The sequence below is a fragment of the Macaca mulatta genome, chromosome 13 (assembly GCF_049350105.2).
Source record: "Macaca mulatta isolate MMU2019108-1 chromosome 13, T2T-MMU8v2.0, whole genome shotgun sequence".
NCBI lineage: Eukaryota > Metazoa > Chordata > Mammalia > Primates > Cercopithecidae > Macaca > Macaca mulatta.
The window spans coordinates 121,188,246-121,206,355 of NC_133418.1; the positions used below are offsets into that span (position 1 = coordinate 121,188,246).

General features: G+C 54.1%; 1 protein-coding gene across 1 annotated transcript in view; it reads left to right on the top strand.

The window, feature by feature from the left end:
• Positions 1 to 18,110, top strand: part of EIPR1 (EARP complex and GARP complex interacting protein 1) — a 608,423-nt gene that overhangs the window by 126,252 nt on the left and 464,061 nt on the right. The window lies entirely within an intron of this gene.

The window sequence follows — 18,110 nt, forward strand, 5'->3', positions numbered from 1 at the left end:
TGACATCACCACAAAAGAAGTGAAAATGGCCGGTCCTTGCCTTAAGCGATAACATTATCTTGTGCCAGGCTCATCCTGGCTCAAAAAGTTCCCGCACTGAGCACCTTGTGACCTCCACTCCTGCCCGCCAGAGAACAACCCCCCTTTGACTGGAATTTTCCTTTACCTACCCAACTCCTGTAAAACGGCCCCACCCACATCTCCCTTCGCTGACTCTCTCTTCGGACTCAGCCCGCCTGCACCCAGGTGATTAAAAAGCTTTATTGCTCACCCAAAGCCTGTTTGGTGGTCTCTTCACACGGACACACATGACAATCATCCCATCACCTAGGTATTAAGCCCAGCACCCATTAGCTATTCTTCCTGTTGCTCTCCCTCCTCCCATCCTCCGACAGGCCCCAGCGTGTGGTGTTCCCCGTAACATGTCCATGTGCTCTTGTTCGGCTCCCACTTATAAGTGAGAACAGGCAGTGTTTGGTTTTCTGTTCCTGTGTTAGTTTGCTGAGGATAATGGCTTCCAGCTCCATTCATGTTCCTACAAAGGACATGATCTCGTTCTTTTTATGGCTGCGTAGTATTCCATGGTGTATATGTACCATGTTTTCTTTATCCGTCTATCATTGATGAGCATTTAGGTTGGTTCTATGCCTTTGCTATCATGGATAGTACTGCAGTGAACAGGTGTCTGCATGTGTCTTTATAATAGAATGATTTATATGCCTTTGGGTATATACACAGTAATGGGATTGCTGGGTACGATGGTATTTCTGCCTCTAAAACCACCTTACAGTGTAGGCACCATGTTTCCATACTCCCCACAGAAAGTGAACTCATGTCTTCCTCTGACTCCGAAGCTAGTGCTCTTCCACCACACTGGGAGTTGCAGCCTTGCCAGGCCCCCCGGTAATAAACGCTTTGCAGGTCTACATCCCCTCGCCACTGCAGCACAAAGCAGCTTCAGACGTTATATAAGTGAACAAGGGCGGCTGTGTTCCAGCGAAACTTTATTTATGGACACTGAAATTTGGATTTCATATCAGTTTTATGTGTCATGAACTATTCTCTTTCAAGAGTAGGGTAACTGCAAGCTACAAGAATGGATTGTACTCAGGTAAGGCACACCCTAAATGCCCTGGGCTGATCACCATCCATCATACACACGTAACACACTTTCACATGTGCCCAATACATTTGTAAAATAAAAAATATATATATATAAAGAATATCAGGGGTTCTTCGTGCTGTAACATAGGTTCTGCTGCAGGTGGTGCCTTGAAATCAGTCCCTACATCTCATCAGCCATTAATTCCTAAAGCATCGACTTGCGGCTAGGAATGTGCTGATTGCAAATAACCTGCGTGCAGGGCCTTGGAGTGAACACTTCCGCCCGTGGTGAGCAGGATGTGCTCCGGAATCGCGCTCCCTAATCCTGAGACCTGTGTATTTCTCGCCATATATGCAAAGCAGAATTTGCAGACACAGTGAAGCCACAGATGCTAAGATGGGCCTGGGTAATTCTGGGTGATCTGGGTGGGCCCAGCGTCATCACACAACGCCTTAAAAGCAGGTGACTTTCTCTGGCTGGAAACAGAGAACCGTGGAGCAGAAAGGGAAGTCAGAAAGAGCCCAAGTCTGACTATGAATCAGGCTTCGAAAGAGAGAAGCCACATCATGGCCGCGCTCTGAAGCTCAGGGCTCATGGGCAGAGATGTAAGAGAGGCCTTGGGAGGTCAGGGTGGGTCCTCCCGCTGCCAGCAAGGACAGGGAACCTCGGGGAGCTGGATTCTGCCCACAACCCCAGCAAGGCTGATGAGGATGCTCCCAGAGCCTCTGGGGGGAACTCAGCCCACTGTATTTTGATTTCAGCCTCATGAAACCCGGAGCAGAGGGATCCAATGAGCCTACCTGGAGGTCTGCCAGAGAGACCATGAGATCAGAAATCTGCATTCTGTAAGACGCTAAGGACCTGTAATAACAGCAACATGAAACTATAACACACACCTGAAGCTTTTCGTCCAAACTTCTCAACAACCAAGAAGAGCTATCGACACTACCAAAGTGAAAGGCGTGGTCGGGGAGGTGCTAAGAGGTTTGGGCTCAGGGGGCAATGACCCTTGACAGCTTCCCAAAGCAAAGACTTGCAACATCTTTTGTGCCCGGTTCACAAGCCCAGGACACGTAACCCGAATCCCAGGGAAGAGCCCCCGTGCTGGTCTGTTTCTCTGGAAACACCCATTCTTTTCCCTCCAGCTGATGGTCCTGGGCCCCAAGCATTTCTCCTAGTAACATCAAACTGCTCTTGTTTCACAGCAGATCCAGCCCAGGCAGCAGCCCCCACAGGCCAAGTTTAATTAAAGCCTTCTCTGAATCCCCGCTTGAGGCTTTTCTGCCAATGACCCTGCAGCTAAATGCTTGGGTGTGTTAAGGTCAGATCCCTGGCATGGTTTTCAAAACATGTGTACTATGAGCCAGGAGCAGAAGGAAGAGAACTGATGTCTCTAAGCATCAACTCTATAGCTCCGTATTTGTTCTGGTGTCTCCCGTACTCCAGGCCTTCGAGTCGCACATGATTATACCCATTGCTAAGAAGCTCACAGACGGGGCGGAGGCTCTCGCCCAGTGGCATTCAGCTAATGAACAGGGAGCGGGACGGGCTGTGAATGCAGGTGAGTTGGACCCCAGGCCTGTGCTGTCTGAATCCACAGGCCCTCTCACTGTATTATGGGAAAAAAACCAGTGTTGATATGAGTTCTAAATTTCTCTTCAAAGAATCAATATGTCAGTATGTTCAATTCTTTGCCTTCTACTTTTAAACTTAACTTCCTCATAAAGCAACTTTTTTGATCACCTGCTCGGCCCCGACTCATTCTCCACCCTGACTCATTCCGATTTCCTGCTCTGCCATAACCATTTATCCCACCAAGCCACTCACCCCATCACTCTCTTTAAATTAGCCAGTCGGAATTAGTTTAGCCTGTGCTGTCTAACCCTAGCCAACAGGGGAATCCCACAGCAGCAGGGGCCACGGGATCAGGAGTAAGAACCCCTTCCCCTCCCTTGTCCAGGTGTGCGCTCACCACTGCTCCATCTGTGAGGGCACACCCTTCTATAGAAGTACATTGTCTCGCTGAGAAGGAAAAAAAAAAATTATATTCAAGTGCTGTTTCTTTTGCGGCACTGAAACTTTATTTATAACAACAGTAAAGGCAGCTTCATCTCCCCAAATATTGCAAAATTTATCTGTGTTCTCCCAGTGTCTTAGCCTATTTGTGTTGCTGTGAAGGAATGCCTGAGGCTGGACAACTCACAAAGAAAACGGGTTTTCTTGGCTTACGGTTCTGCAGGCTGTACCGACAGCACGGCACTAGTGTATGCTTCCAGCGAGGGCCTCAGGCTGCTTCCACTCGTGGTGGGAGGTGAGGGGAGCCGGCCTGCAGACACCACAGGGCAGGAGAGGGAGCGTGGGACAGGGCGCCAGGCTCTTCCTAACAAGCAGCTCTCACCGGACTAACAGAGCAAGCACCGTCTCAACACCTCCAGAAGGGCACCAAGCTATTCACGAGGGATCCGCCCCCATGACCCAGACTCCTCCCACTGGGCCCCACCTCCAATACGGGGGATCAGATTTCACCATGAGGTTTTGGGGGACAAACATCCAAACCATAGAGGCCTCCAGGCCACAGCACAGGCCCAACCAGTGTCTGCTATGAAAAGGGCCGTGACATTTCTGCCGTTTCTGTTCATAAAATAGCCAAGGTCTAGGCAAGAAAGGAGGGAGCCATGCAACCTCAGCTGAGGCCACCAGCTCACCAGCTCACAGCGCTCAGATGGCCTGTGGCAGCTGCTGCTGAGCCCACTGCTACAACCCCTCCCATTGCCTGCTCAAGGGAGCCCTTAAATACATTTTCTGCTGTGGCTGAGACCAGACCCAGGGTCAGCTCTGATGTTTGAGGAACATGCTAAAGCTTTGCCTGTAAATTTCAACTTAATCACCGCAAATGAGGAGCGTTATCATGAGTTACAGCAAGGCGAGGAGGCAGTGACTGTCTAAAACAGAATCATGAAATTTCATGCAGTCAAGTCGTGCTCACACTGTTTTTTCCTTTGGGATTAGCCTTAAAATAAGAAAAGGCATGACCAGGCAAGTCTAGGAAGCACAGGAAACAGAGCCCTTCCTCTGACAAGCAGGGAAGGCTGTGCTGATGGCAGAGTCACTCCCTCGTAAAGAAGAAAACCTTCAGAGACTTTGTCATCACTGTCGATAAGTTCCGAAGAAGCCTTTGGCCAAAAGTATGAGATTTATGGTGAAATAATAGAAGCGGTTTGTTCAAGTTTGGGACAAAACTAGAGTGAGCGGCTGGGCGTGGTGGCTCACGCCTGTAATCCCAGCACTTTGGGAGGCCGAGGCGGGCGGATCACAAGGTCAGGAGATCGAGACCACGGTGAAACCCCGTCTCTACTAAAAATTACAAAAAATTAGCCGGGCGCAGTTGTGGGCGCCTGTAGTCCCAGCTACTCGGGAGGCTGAGGCAGGAGAATGGCGTGAACCCAGGAGGCGGAGCTTGCAGTGAGCCGAGATCGCGCCACTGCACTCCAGCCTGGGCTGGGCGACAGAGCGAGACTCCGTCTCAAAAAAAAAAAAAAAAAAAAAACTAGAGTGAGCTTGAGCAGGGACTCTGAGCAGCCCGAGGTCAACAGCACAAGACCCCTGGCCACCACCAACTGTTGGTATATGTTTACATTTAGTTCCACGTTGTGACTCTTCTTTTGAATATAGGTTTACTTCACCATGGCCTTAGTTCTTTAGATTTTTTTTTTTTTTTTTTTTTTTTGAGACAGGGTCTCACTCTGTCATCCAGGCTGGAGTACAGTGGCGTGATCTTGGCTCATTGCAACCTCCACCCCAACCCCATCCTGGGCTCAAGCAATTCTCCCACGTTAGCCTCCCAAGTAGCTGGGAGCACAGGCACGCACCACCATGCCTGGCTACTTTTGTGTTTTTGTTGCCCAGGTTGGTCTCAAACTCCTCAACTCAAGCAATCCACCCACCTCAGCCTCCCAAAGTGCTGGGATTACAGGCATGAGCCACCGTGCCCAGCCTCTTTAGATTTTTTTTAAAAAAAGACCAAAGTCACATGATTTGAAACCAAGCAGAGCAGAGACTGGGGCCCAGAAGCCTGACCTGCCCCTGGGCCCCTCCGGGTGTTCGTGCCACACCCGATACCAACACAGTTCGACAGCACAAAGTGTTATCTGCCACCGTCTACCCTCTGTCGCCTTCCAAGTGTCGAACATTCATTGCATTACTGAAATTCATCTTGTCACCCTATTCTTTTGGCAAAGCCAACCTTAAAGATAGCAAGGTATTTAAAACCACACTCCAGCTCACCCAGGAGTCAGAAATCCAGTATTCAGAAATGGATCTCTTGCTCCCCAGAAGCCAGCCAAGGTCCCATAGTGCTTGAGTGCCAGCTCAGAGAGAATGTATAGAGGCCTGAGGTAGAGACGGAACTTTCCAGAGATTGGCTGTGCCTGTATGATGTCACAAGGGTTGCAGGGAGATGGAAATAAGAGGAGGAGCAGTCCCTAACTGGAGAAGCTAAGCAGGCCTTTGCAAAACACTCGCACACGGCCCGAAGCCAGGCTTGGTCCCTGCTGCTCCCAGGGCCCTTCCCTGCCCCTAACAAAGCTGCCTCCGGCCACTGGCCTGGGCCTGAAACCCCCACCTTCCTGGTCCGGCCAGTAACCTGAGTTAAAATTTTATCTCTAGATGTCACCTCTTCACTCATCGTTATTAATTCGGAAAACACTGAGCACACCCAGCAGTGGGTCCTGACCTACTAGAGAAGACAGGGGCCCTTGGGAGAGTTTGGCGAGGGCCCCTCCGCCCCGGAAAACAGCAAACACACACAAAATTGTCATGGAATTTAAAGAAGCCCACAAATGCTTAAGAAAGGACACCTTGCCAAGTGGATGCTAGGCCGTGGCATACAAAACAACACACGCCCCCCGCCTTCCAAGGTCCCACTGTCTACGGAAGAACTTTCCATGCAGAAAGAAACATCTGAGCCTGGCTTCCAGGTGCAGTAACAGACTTTGCCTTGCTTCTCCACAGCCACCCTGCGGGCAAGCTCTCCACTCCGCAGATGAATCAGCTGGAGCCCTGGAGGCAGGAAAGCCACCGGAGGTCAGCTGTGCAGGGAGGGGCTGAGGTCACCTGTGCAGGGAGGGGCTGAGGTCAGCTGTGCAGGGAGGGGCTGAGGTCAGCTGTGCAGGGTGGGGCTGAGGTCACCTGTGCAGGGAGGGGCTGAGCTGGAAGCAGAATGCCAGCCCAGCAGGTGGCAGGCACAGGGGCTCCAGGAAGACAACCTGAGTCCCAGGGAGACCCATCACCCACAGGCTCCTTCTGTCCTTCCTGGCTTTTCTTTCCCCAGGGCCTGACCTGGCCTTCTCCTCCTGAACTCCAGCTTTCCCAGAGGAAAGCAAAGCCATTTGAAAGGCCGGCTCAAGGCCACCTCCGGGAACCCCACTCCCAACCCCAACCCCAACCCGCCGCCCAGCTGTAGTTAGGATGCGTCCAGCGCCTGTTGTCTGATCTCAGCTCCCCCAGCCTTCGAGTCCATGTTTACACATCTGTCTCCCCATCCAGATGAAATTCGTTAAGAACAGAACCACATCCTACGCTGCCTTCCGTAGCTGACTGTATTTTAATGAATTAACGCATGTGGCCTCGTCCCTGGCAGTTCTTGTCACCCGTGACCTCCCTGCCACAGCAGCGCAGCGCCCCGCTCGCTGCCTCAGATCAGTCACAAAGCTCACAGTGCGGAGAACAGAGGGGCCCATTTTTTTCCTTGTGGTTTCACTAAGCCTAGGCTGTGGCACAGATAAAGCCATGGCACCCTGACCCCTGCCCTCCACACCCTGACCTCTGCCCTCTACACCGAGCTGGCTCCTACAATCTAATGCGCTTCCAAATCACCTAGGAGCTGGTTAAAGCGCAGATTCTGAGGCTGAAGATCTGAGACATAGCCTGAGGCTTGAGATTTCTCTAAGCTCCAGGGCGATGCTGGGGCTGCTAGGCCTTAGCCAGAGGTTGGGCACAGGGCTCTGCCGCTAGCTGCCCCATCTGACATGGCAGCCACTAGCTATGCTAAATTCAATACTACTCTAACACTAAAATCAATTTAATTTAGTGAAGTTAAAATTTGGATACTCTGTCTCATGAGCTAAGTTTCTAGTACCCAACAGCCACATGCAGCACTGGCGACAGGCTGGGCTGCACAGCTACAGAAATTTCCATTGTGGCACAGCAGACGTCCTGTGGACCCATCTGTGGGGTGGGAGGAGAACAAGAGCTGGCAGAGAGGTGGTCCTGGAGCAGGGGCCTGAGCCAGACATGAGGCTGTTCTTGGAGCTCTGTAGGGGCTTCAACATTCCCGCCTTGGTCCTGCCAAGACATGAGGATTCTCCTGGAAAGAGCTGGAGCGCCCTCAGAGGGATGCTGCCATCCACGGCCTCGCCGGGCTCCCAGGAGGCAAGGAGATCAGCCTGCAGTGATGGCTGACCCGTGGCATACAAAACCACACATACCCCCCGCCTTCCAGGTGCGGGCTCCCTGGATGGGCTCCTCCAACCCCTGTGCAGCCCCTGGCTGAAGCGGATGTCCCGCTCACTAGGTAGGGACCTGATGTTGGGGAAATGTCCGCTCTTCAGGCACAACAACCTCGCACCTCTTACCCCCGCCCCATTCCAGTGGGAGCTCGCTGGCTCTGCTGATAGCAGGCCACCCAACGCCCCGCCGGAGTGGGTGACAGGCTTTGCAGCGCTCCCACAGAAGCACAGGGGCAGCACTCAGGGGCAGGGCTCGGGGCTTGTCTTCTGGCCCCAGTTGCAAGAGGCTAGTGGTTTCCTTAATGCTGTCCCTTTAATTAGGCAAATACTTAAAACTTGTCATTCTAAGGCTGGGCACAGTGGGCCATGCTTATAATCCCAGCACTTTGGAAGGCTGAGACGGGAGGATCTCTTGAGCCCAGGGGTTTGAGACCAACCTGGGCAACACAGTGAGACCCCCATCTCTGAAAAAAAAATTTAATTAGCCAAGCATGGTGACACACAGCTGTAGTCCCAGCTCCTTGGGAGGCTGAGGTGGGAGGATCGCTGGAGCCCAGGAGTTCAAGGCTACAGTGAGCTGTTATCGCACCACTGCTCTGCAGCCTGGGCAGCAGAGTGAGACGCTGCCTCAAAAAACAAACAAACAAACTAGTCATTCCTTTGATAGTCACATGAGCTGTGCATGTTTTCCACGTTGCCCACCCTCATACAACACTCTTGGGACACACGTGCCAGCCTGGGCAAGGTGACTTCAAGGTGCTGGGCCCTGTCCACCTGCATCCATGCCCGATTCTTCTCCCCGAATGTGGGTGGAGCCCAGTGGCTCACTTCTAGTGAATAGGACACAGCAAAGTGATGGATGTCCCTTCCCAGGGCGAGGTTTCGGAAGCCTCTGACTTACGTCTTGACTCCCCCCCACCACCCCCGCCTTCTCTCCTGTATTGCCCTGAAGGAGTGGCTGTTGGTGCAAGCTGCCCTGCAGAGAGGCCAGCAGCCAGCACAGAGCTGACCCCACCAGTGACCTGGGGAGTGCATGAGGAAGCAGATCCTGTCCGCAGAGGGAGGAGAGCAGCCCACGGACACCTCGACTGCAGGCTGAGAGAAGGTCCAGGGAGCGCCTCAGGCACTGACCACAGACGCAGGGAGGTCACGGATGCTGCTTTAAGCCTCTAACTTGTGCTAGCTTGCTGTTCCACATTACACAGCCAATGCAAAGTGCTTCTCATCCATGGCAACCTTTGCCTGAAAACAGTCATGCGGTCCTCTTTCTGCGCCTTCCAGGCAGAGCTGCAAATGCCCTGTCTGTGACACGACCCCAGGGAAACGGGGCATGAAGTCCAGAACTGACTGAGAATACGTTTCTTCCACTCAGCTGAATGGCATCACACAGAAAAGACAGTCACGTTTGCTGCGCACCCGAGGGTTCACTGAGAGTCACACGCACTGACTGTGTCACCCCAGAGCTGCTGGCAGTGTCTGGCTCATGACAAGTGCTCAGGGAGTGTGTCTCGAGCTCTTCAGCTTCCATCAGACAATAACCTGAATATGTGGGTCGGACGAACTAGCTTTCATCCAGAAAAAGCACAATGCTAAGGATCGAGCTTGGGCAACCTCCTAGATGGCCCCACCATCCTCACCTCCTGGCACTCACACGGTGGTAAAGCCCTCCCATGCTGAGCAGGGCCACCCAGTGCAACCAGCAGGGCCTTACAGAAATGACAGAGTGTGGTTCCGAGGCTGCGCCATCAAAGCCACTGCAGCCATTGCTTTTCCTCCCGTGTGGTGGATGCAGCCACAGCCACAGTCCACCACCTCTCCTCACGCCCACACCTCTTTGCAGTGTGACTTTGCAGCTTCTCCCATCAAGGATTTTTGGATCACTCACATGGAGGGAAGCCAGCTGCCTTGTCATAGGGTCATTCAGCAGCCCTCTAGAGAGGCCCACGTGGCAGGATCCAAGCCCTCCTGCCAACAGCAGCAGTACCTCGCAGGCACGTGAGCCGACCACCTCGGAAGCTGGTCCTCTGGCCCAGTCAAGCCTTCATATGAGACTGTGGCACCAGCAGATGTCTTGAGTGTAATCTCTTGAGGCTCCTTGAGAGAGAACCACCCAGCCAAGCTGCTCCCAAGTTACTGGGCCACAGAAACTATGCAACCTAAGATCTATTAATCGTGGGATAATCCGTTACACACCCATAGATGATGAACCCAGGCAGGAAAGCCTGATGGGGGATGAGGGATGAGAAAGGCTTAGAATAAGACTGAGGGCTGCAGCGCAGGGGTAGCAGGAGTGGGAAAGATACGCAGAATATGTTGGAATAGGCTTGGCCGTCACCAGAGTCTTCCCTCAGCTCTGCCACACACCACCATGGCCCACGGGATGAGGGAAATGAGGTGACCTTGAGGTCATCAAGGATGAGCAGAGCATCTTGGTATGGCCTGGCAGTACCCTCGTGGTACTTGAGCCCAAGAGCAATGCCAGAAACTGTCTTCTTGACACCCACTGGTGCCACAATCTCCCAACTAACCCTGATGGAATTTTTTTAGCAAAAGGACCTACCCCAGCTCACAGTGCCTGGCACACCTTCAGGGAAAGAGGCAAGGGCTGGATCGTAGCTGGCAGGAGGCAGGTCCACTTGGGCCACCAGGCCTTCAGTTTAACACATGCCCAGCCCTTGCCGATCACCTGAAAGCCCTTCCCTCTTCTCCCCAAATCCTGCCACAATGGATGTCTGTCCTGATTCTGGCCACATCTGAACTTCCTTCACACAAGTGGCAAACTGCAGACGTGGCCACAGTGCCTCACACCCCTGCGCAGTGGAACTCCACAGCTTCTCCCGTCCTGGGCAGAGCCCCTGGGCTCACCTCATGACCGACTTTGGGCACAGAAGGAGACAGAGTGATGCTCCAGCTCTGAAGCTGAGGCTTCAGGGGGCCCCGTGTGCACCCACTCTTGCTTTTTGAAGCGGCACCAAAATGCTCCCAGCCTGCAGACATGCTCAGGCCAGTTACTTGAGGTGAGAATCTGCAGGCTGCAGTCAGGCCTCCCAGCTGAGGCACTGGAGACCAGCCACCCCACCAGATACCCAGAGACACCAGTGAGCCCAGCCAGGACCACAGGAACTGCCCAGCTTAGCTCAGTCCAAATTGCTGACTACAGAGTTAAGATTAATGGTTAAATGGATGATGATTATTTAAAATCACAAAGTTTTGGCCAGGCGTGGTGGCTCACACCTGTAATCCTAGCGTTTTGGGATGCCAAGCCAGGCCAATTGCCTGAACTCAGGAGTTCAAGACCAGCCTTGGCAACACAGTGAAACCCCGTCTCTACTAAAATACAAAAAATTAGCCAGGCATGTGGCACGCATCTGTAGTCCCAGGTACTCGGGAGGCTGAGGCAGGAGAATCACTTGAACCAGGATGTTGCAGTGAGCTGAGATCAGGCCACTGCACTCCAGCCTGGTAAACAGAGCAAGACTCCATCTCCAAAAAAACAAAACAAAACAAAATCACGAAGTTTTGAGGCGGTTTGTTACACAGCAAAAGCTAACTGATACACAATGTTTGGGGTAGCTCCATCCTTAAGAAACACATTTTCTTCCCATAGAAATGGAAAAATATGTGCTTCCCAGCCCCCTTTGTATCTAAGGCATGGACACACACAAGGCTTCCATGTATAATTGTGCAGATTGTAGCTCTGTGAATAGTGGCTCTGGATTTGTGCAGTGCACAACCTGTGCAGGCCCACAAAATGGCCCCAAGCTCTAGGTACCAGACAGACCGGCCCCCAGGCTCTGCATAGGAAGCTAGAGAAATGCAAACACAGCAGCACAGTCGCTTCCACAGCAACAGCCGGCAGCCTAGCAACCAACTGCCTCTGCTGCCAGCAGCGGAGGGGCCCTTGCAGGCCGTGGTCGGCCGCATGATCCATGGGCTTTGTTCCCTTCCACATGCACCGAGGCAGAGCTCCGGGCCTCCCAGAATTCCTGCGAGCTCCCAAAACGCTTTCAACAAATTCCCTTTGTGCTTAAATTAGCCAGACTGCGATTTTTCTGCTTGCAACTAAGAAACGTGTGGGTTCTTGGTTCAGAACTGCTGAACTGAGCCGGGTTGTGTCTGGTGACTCAGCCCTCACCGGCCACAGACCCCGATGGGTGCACAGGGGGAAGCGAGAGGCACGATGTCCATGCCAGTGACCTTGAGTTGCCTTCTACAGCGTGGGCAGAGTGCGAGAGCAGTTTCAGGCCTAAAAGAGGAGGAACGTCCAGATGAATGGCTGCCCGTGAATAAGGACGATTGAGACCCACGAGGCATCTGTCAGGGACCTGGGTCTGCCCCTGACAAAACGCCGGGCATGGTTCCCGCCTCCCGGGCTGATGGAGCTCTGCATGGGGTGGGCCCAGCCTCCACCTGGAGCTCGTCTTTGCCATCAACGGCCAGAGTCACCTTTCTCCTGACTGCTCTTTTGGTCGTCAGGTCCATGTGGCTGCTGTCACCACAGGGGCAAACTGTGGGTGTCACTGAGGATGAGAACTCACGCGGAACGAGGCCGGGTGCTTTCTGAAGAGTCTGACACCTCGGCCTCTGCCTCCTGCTCCCGCCTGCTCTTTGTTCTTTCTATGCCTCTAACTCGTCTCCCCTCCTACCTCATGCACACACACGCGCATGCACACACATGTGCGCACACACACGCGCATGCACACACATGTGCGCACACACACGCGCATGCACACACATGTGCGCACACACACGTGCATGCACACACACGCGCGCACACACACACACACACCCCTCATCCAAAAGAATTCCTGCAAGCATCCGCGGCCTGAGCGCCCTCCTTGGCTCTGCAAAACCTCCCCGCGCCTGTGTGGGCGCCGCCGTCCTCGCCCTCCTGTCCCACTAGATGGCAGTATGGAGCCGCGGACCCGCAGCCAGCGCCAGGCAGCCCCAGGCTGCGTCTCCCGCTCATCCATCTCCGCCCACGCTTGAGAGAGGGCGCTGAGAAATCCGTGCGTGCCAGCTTTCCGGTCATGCCTCGATGCAGCACCTAATAAATCCCGGCTCTCTCCTGAACCAAACCGTTTCCCTCCTACTTTGCAGATCAGATTCTGCAGTCTACACAATAGGTCCCCTCCTCGAAAGTTATGGGAATTAAATCAGGGCAATGGTTCTGACTTCACGCCGTTTATGGCCCCTCACGTTTGCTTTAAAGCAAGCATAATCCTACACTGCTGAATTAACCAGGGACAAAGAAAGGCCCCGCGCGCCTTCACTGTGCCTGCTGTTAACATAGACTCCCCTCCATGAAGGCCGGTGGAGGGGCTGTGGGGTGGGGACTGCGTGGCAGTGGGTACCCACATGTGAAGGGTAGTGTGGAGGCACAGAGGTGTTTGTGTGCAAGCTCCTCGCCTGTATGGGGAGGAAACTAAACCCTAGACAGGTGCGGGACGCCGCAGGAGCAGAGCATCTGGAAGGGAGGTTCACGCACTGCGGACCCCACAGAACTACAGGGCAGGCAGCTCCCAGGGCCCTCACGTTCACCAGGCCGAGGGGCTTCAAGGTGCTGCTGGGGCTGGAGCTGCATCTGCCTCCCTTGCCCAGGCCTCGCCAAGCTTCCACCCAGCAGGAACCATGCTGTGCAGTTCCTCTTACCCGCTAGCCAGCAGAAGGTGCTCAGCATTGGCCCTGGCAAGGCAGGGTGCCTGGGTCAATTCAGGGGCCATGAGCCCAGTGGCCAGTCACAGACAGGGAATCCTGGCTGCCGTGACAGCCCCGTGGATGCCACTCCAGCCCCCAGGACGAGCAGTGGGAGCTCCCGCAGGAACCTGGAGCAGGGCTTTGCTAATTCCCTAAACTGCAGAACCCAGAGAGGGTTCCCTCCTCCAGGAGGTGTCCTGGCTTGCTCTGCCCTCTCAGCCAGCCCTGCCCTCTGCCCTTCCAATTGAGGGCACTGTGCGGCCAGTGCCAAATGGCTCTTGTTTTCTGGCAGAATCGGGCATAAGAGGGGAGAAAGGGACGAAGACCCACAGACGGCTCCGTGCCTTTCAGGGCACTAATGCATCACGTCCAGTTCGTGACAGAGGGAATTTGGAAGACGCCTTAGGTGGTGCTGAGCAGCTGTGGCTGGGGAAGCTACGGGCAGCAGGCCCTCAAATCTTGTTTCACCAACCTTGCTTCATTGTAGCTCAGACGAGGAAAAACACCGATTCCCAGCCAGGGCCACCGTCTGTGGCGTCTGCTCGGTCTCCCCGTGTCTCTGGGCACTCTGGTTTCCTCCGTGTCCACACACGCGCACGTGAGTCCCTGGCATGTCTGCGTGGTCCCCGTGTGAGTGCAGGTGTGCTGCCCTGCGATGGGACAGCGTCCTCCCCAGGGCTGGAGCCTACCCTGCACCCTGAGCTGCCAGCTCAGGCTTGGGCCACCCACACCCCTGAACCAGAACCACTGGGTAACACGGATCTTATTTCTATTAATCTTTCTTAAATGTATGTGTAGACCACATTTACTTCAGTATTTCATATTAAAACTGTTTGGGGTCTTTTTTCAAAGTCTGGTGATGACCCTGTGACCAGAATGACGCCCTAGGCACTTCGGTCTTGCTCCTCCACGCGCCCATTGTGGAAGTGGTTTCATTAGACGCCACTTCACCTAAGCCTGCCTTTTCCAAGAACCTGTCTATGACGTGCGTTGCCGTTTCTCTGAACCCGTCTGTGGTGAGGACGTACTGTCCTGGGCTATGTTCACCGCTGCCTTGTACCCGGGCTTCTCTACGGGGCCAGATACTCAGCACTCAACACCCAGAACTCTGCCATGCCGACCGCTCTGCACACATCGTGTCGTGTAATCCTCACAAGGCCGCAGTGGGAGGTATGAAAATCATTCACTCAACCAATGAGGAAACCGAGGCTTAGGACGTTTCAGTAACTTCGTGAAGATCACACTGTCACCTGAAGGCGTGTCCCACCCTGGGACACAGCGGGTGGTGTGGTGCGCTGGCGGAAGAGGCGGCCGTCTGCCCGAGTGGATTTGCCGGAGTACAGGGGGTGGTACTGGAGCAGAGAATGGGGGGTGGTGGACAGCCCACGGCCCTGTGCACACTTGGACAAAGATGCTGCGCGCAGCCCTATGGGAGTGGAAGCCCAGTTGGCAGGCCTTCCCTGCAGCCAGGAGTCCGCACATGGAAGCAGGGTCTCCACCCACTCTGTGGGCAGCACCCCAGACCCTGCAGGATCCCAAAGACCAGCTGTTCCTCCAGGACTGGTGGCCCTGGGGCAGCCAGGGAGGCGTTGTGGGCAGTGGATGCCGCCGTGCAGGTGAGGAAGAGCCGGCCAGCCTCCCATGCACAGAGCCGACACCCTGTGTGTGCACGAGAGCTTTGCCAGCGTCAGGAGCATCTAGGCTCCCCCAGCCTAGGCAGAGCAGCCGCGAGCATGTGAAAGCCTCATTAAAGACAGATGGGAGATATGCTTTCCTGTTTGACTGGGAGACGTGTCAGGAAGAAGCCACTCCACATAATGAATACGACTCATCCATTAAAATAATCACCTCTGCTCCTTGATGGGGGGTAGAAATGGAAAAGAGGACAAACCTCTCTAGGCCAAAGAGCTCTCCTCCACCCATCCTGAGGGCCCCGACTCGTCACTAGCAGAGGAGTGGGAGAGGCTGGCAGGGCTGCCGGGCTCCCTGGAGCTGCTGCCCCCAGGATGCCCACTGCCCATTGCCCGCACACCTGCCCACTGTACCGTCATCAGCAGAGCCTGGCCTCTCCTCTCCTGCCTGTAACTCCCAGGTCCAGACTTGGCCTTGGATCTGTTATCAAATGTGTAAGTGCCGCCGTTCAACTCCCAGGTCTGTTTCTCCCCCACGGATAAGGTCTCACTGGCACACGTCAAGGCACATTCAGGGAGCCTGACGGCAGCTGGGTTGCAAGAGTGAAGGCTGAGACAACACTAGCGTCCATCAGTGGAGGATGCATTAGTGACCCCCAGGGGCATCAGGAGAGGATGGGTGAGTGACCCCCAGGGGCCACACTCTGGAATACTCTGCCTCAGGATGGGAGGAGCAGGCAGGCCCCACAGACAGCATGGGAATTGCCCCAAGACAGGTTGCTGATGAAGAAGGCAGGATGAGAAAGAATGCCCACCCCCGACCCATTCTCCAGGTCCGTTTAATCACATGTGTGGGTGTGGGTGTGTGTGTGTGTGTGTGTGTGTGCATGCTCTTGGAAAAGGCCTAGAAAGACTGACCCTCAACTAGAGCAAAGTTGAAGAAAAGGAGGAGGATTTTAACTTCTTAGACATATGTGTGTGTCGCGTTGAACATATTACAAATTATATTCACATGGTCCCATGTCATCACATGCACAACCCCTGCAGCCTGTCTGGGGCCCTATATTTCAAGGCCACCTCAGTGAACCAGCGAGTTTGGAGGCAATAGAGGGATGAGGGGTGCGGGGGCTGAGGGAGCGGCTCTGCATCCTCACGGGGATGATGGACAGCAGAGCACAGCCTGTGAGACCAGAAGCGGGACCACTGAGGACTTGCTCATTCAGTGAGATGACCTGCTCAGTGACGGCTCTCCCCACACACAGCCTGCCCCCCAAACACACACACACAGCAGCATCCCCCAATTCCTCAGCTACACTCCAGGCATCGGTGGAACTGCCACACAGAAAACCATGGGTCTGACAGAGTCAGAAACGGAGAAATGTTCAAACTGACTGCTTAGTAAATGAATGCATGGGTGAGCAGATAGAGGGGTGAGCTAATGGCTGCAGTAACTTGTAAGTACCAGAAGGATATACGCACCAGTAGGAAGACTCCATCTCACACAGAGTCTGCGCCAATGAAGCAAAAGCCTGGCCGCTCTGACGGGCTCCCTTCCAGCAGGCGAGGCAGTGGCACCTGCTTCTCTGGCTGTATATCATTCCCTGGAACCTGTTTCCTGAGACAAGGCGCTCCTCTTCCCGTCCAACCAAACCAGGGACCGCTCAGGTCCGGAATAAACGTGTTTGCTATGTCCTTCCAGTGAGACGAGAATTAAATTCAAGGAGATATCAAGAAATTCCTGTCAAGAACTGTGAAGGGTCTAAGATTTTACCCTACTTACAGCCCCAGGTACATGGGTGCTGGCTGAAGACATGAGACTTCTGGGTCAGAGACAAAGGACTTTGTTACTTACATCAACAGCTGTGGCCAGGGTATTGGCATTTCTGCACCAGTATCCTGGGCTCCACCCCCTTCAGGGGTTCAGGAAGAAGGCAGACAGCACCTGCACATGCAGTGGGTCTGTTACAGGGAGGACCCTTGAGCCTAGGGCACCCGGTTCTTCTCTAGCAGGTAGTACACATGCCTGCACTCTTTCCTGGAGGGAGACATCGTCTTTATTATGCTGGACAGTAACCATGCCTGCCCGTTGTCGCAGAACGAGACGCTCTATTTTCCAAGGCTGCAGGCAAACCTGCCCTTTTCTCCGGTGGGGAGACAAGGAAGGGAGACATTACCTTTATCTTCCAAGGCATTTCACTCTGCAAACAACCAGAATAGATAACCTAGAACAAAGGGCCGCCGGGGCCTCCCTCGCAGGATGTGCACAAATACACCAGGCCCTGGGAGCCGGCTCCACAGCTCCCTCTCGCCCCACAGTACCAGCTGGGATGGAATGTGCGTGTTCGTGTGTTCTATTTTAAAAATGAAGATATTTGTTATTTTTATTGGGATTCTGAAACACACAAAAAAAACAACTGAGGTACTGTGGTGGACAGCTTCTGAACTGACCCCCAGTGGTCCCCACCCGCTGGTATGTATTCACCCCCATGCAGGGGCTGCACCCAGTGCCTCGCAGCAAGCTGGTGGAGCACCGCAGAGGGAAGGCACGTGCTGTGGTTTGCTGTTGGGCCTCTCCAGATTTCATGTTGAAATGTGACCCTCAGTGGTGGTGGGGCCTAATAGGTGGTGTTTGGGTTGGGGGCGGAACCCTGATGAGTGTCTTGGGTGCCGTCCTCAGTCTTCATCCCAGTGAGTGAGTTCTCATTCTGTTCCTTCCCTACACTGATTGGTTATGCAGAACAGCCCCGCACCTCCCTCTCTCTCTTTGTGGCTTCCCTCTCCCCATGTGATCTCTGTGAGTGCCGGCTCTCCCTCCCGCTCCACTGAGGGTGGACACAGCCTGAGGCCTCACCAGGAGCAGATGCTGGCACCATGCTTCCAGTGCTGCCTGCAGAACCGTGAGCCAAATAAACCTCTTTCTTGATCTGCTGCCCAACCTTGGGTTTTCCTTTATGGCAATGCAAATGGATGCAGACGGCAGGACATGTCCAGGTGAGCTGAGGAAAGGCTGCGGTTTCTCTCTTCAGCTCTTCTCCTGGGCTGCTCTGAGGAAGGTGCTGTCGTGTTGTGGGCAGCCCAGGGCAAGGGCCCCTGTGACAGGGAACTGCGGGAGCTTGTGACCCACAGCTGGTGGGAAACTGGGGCCCTCTGTCCGACAACTCAGGAGTACCT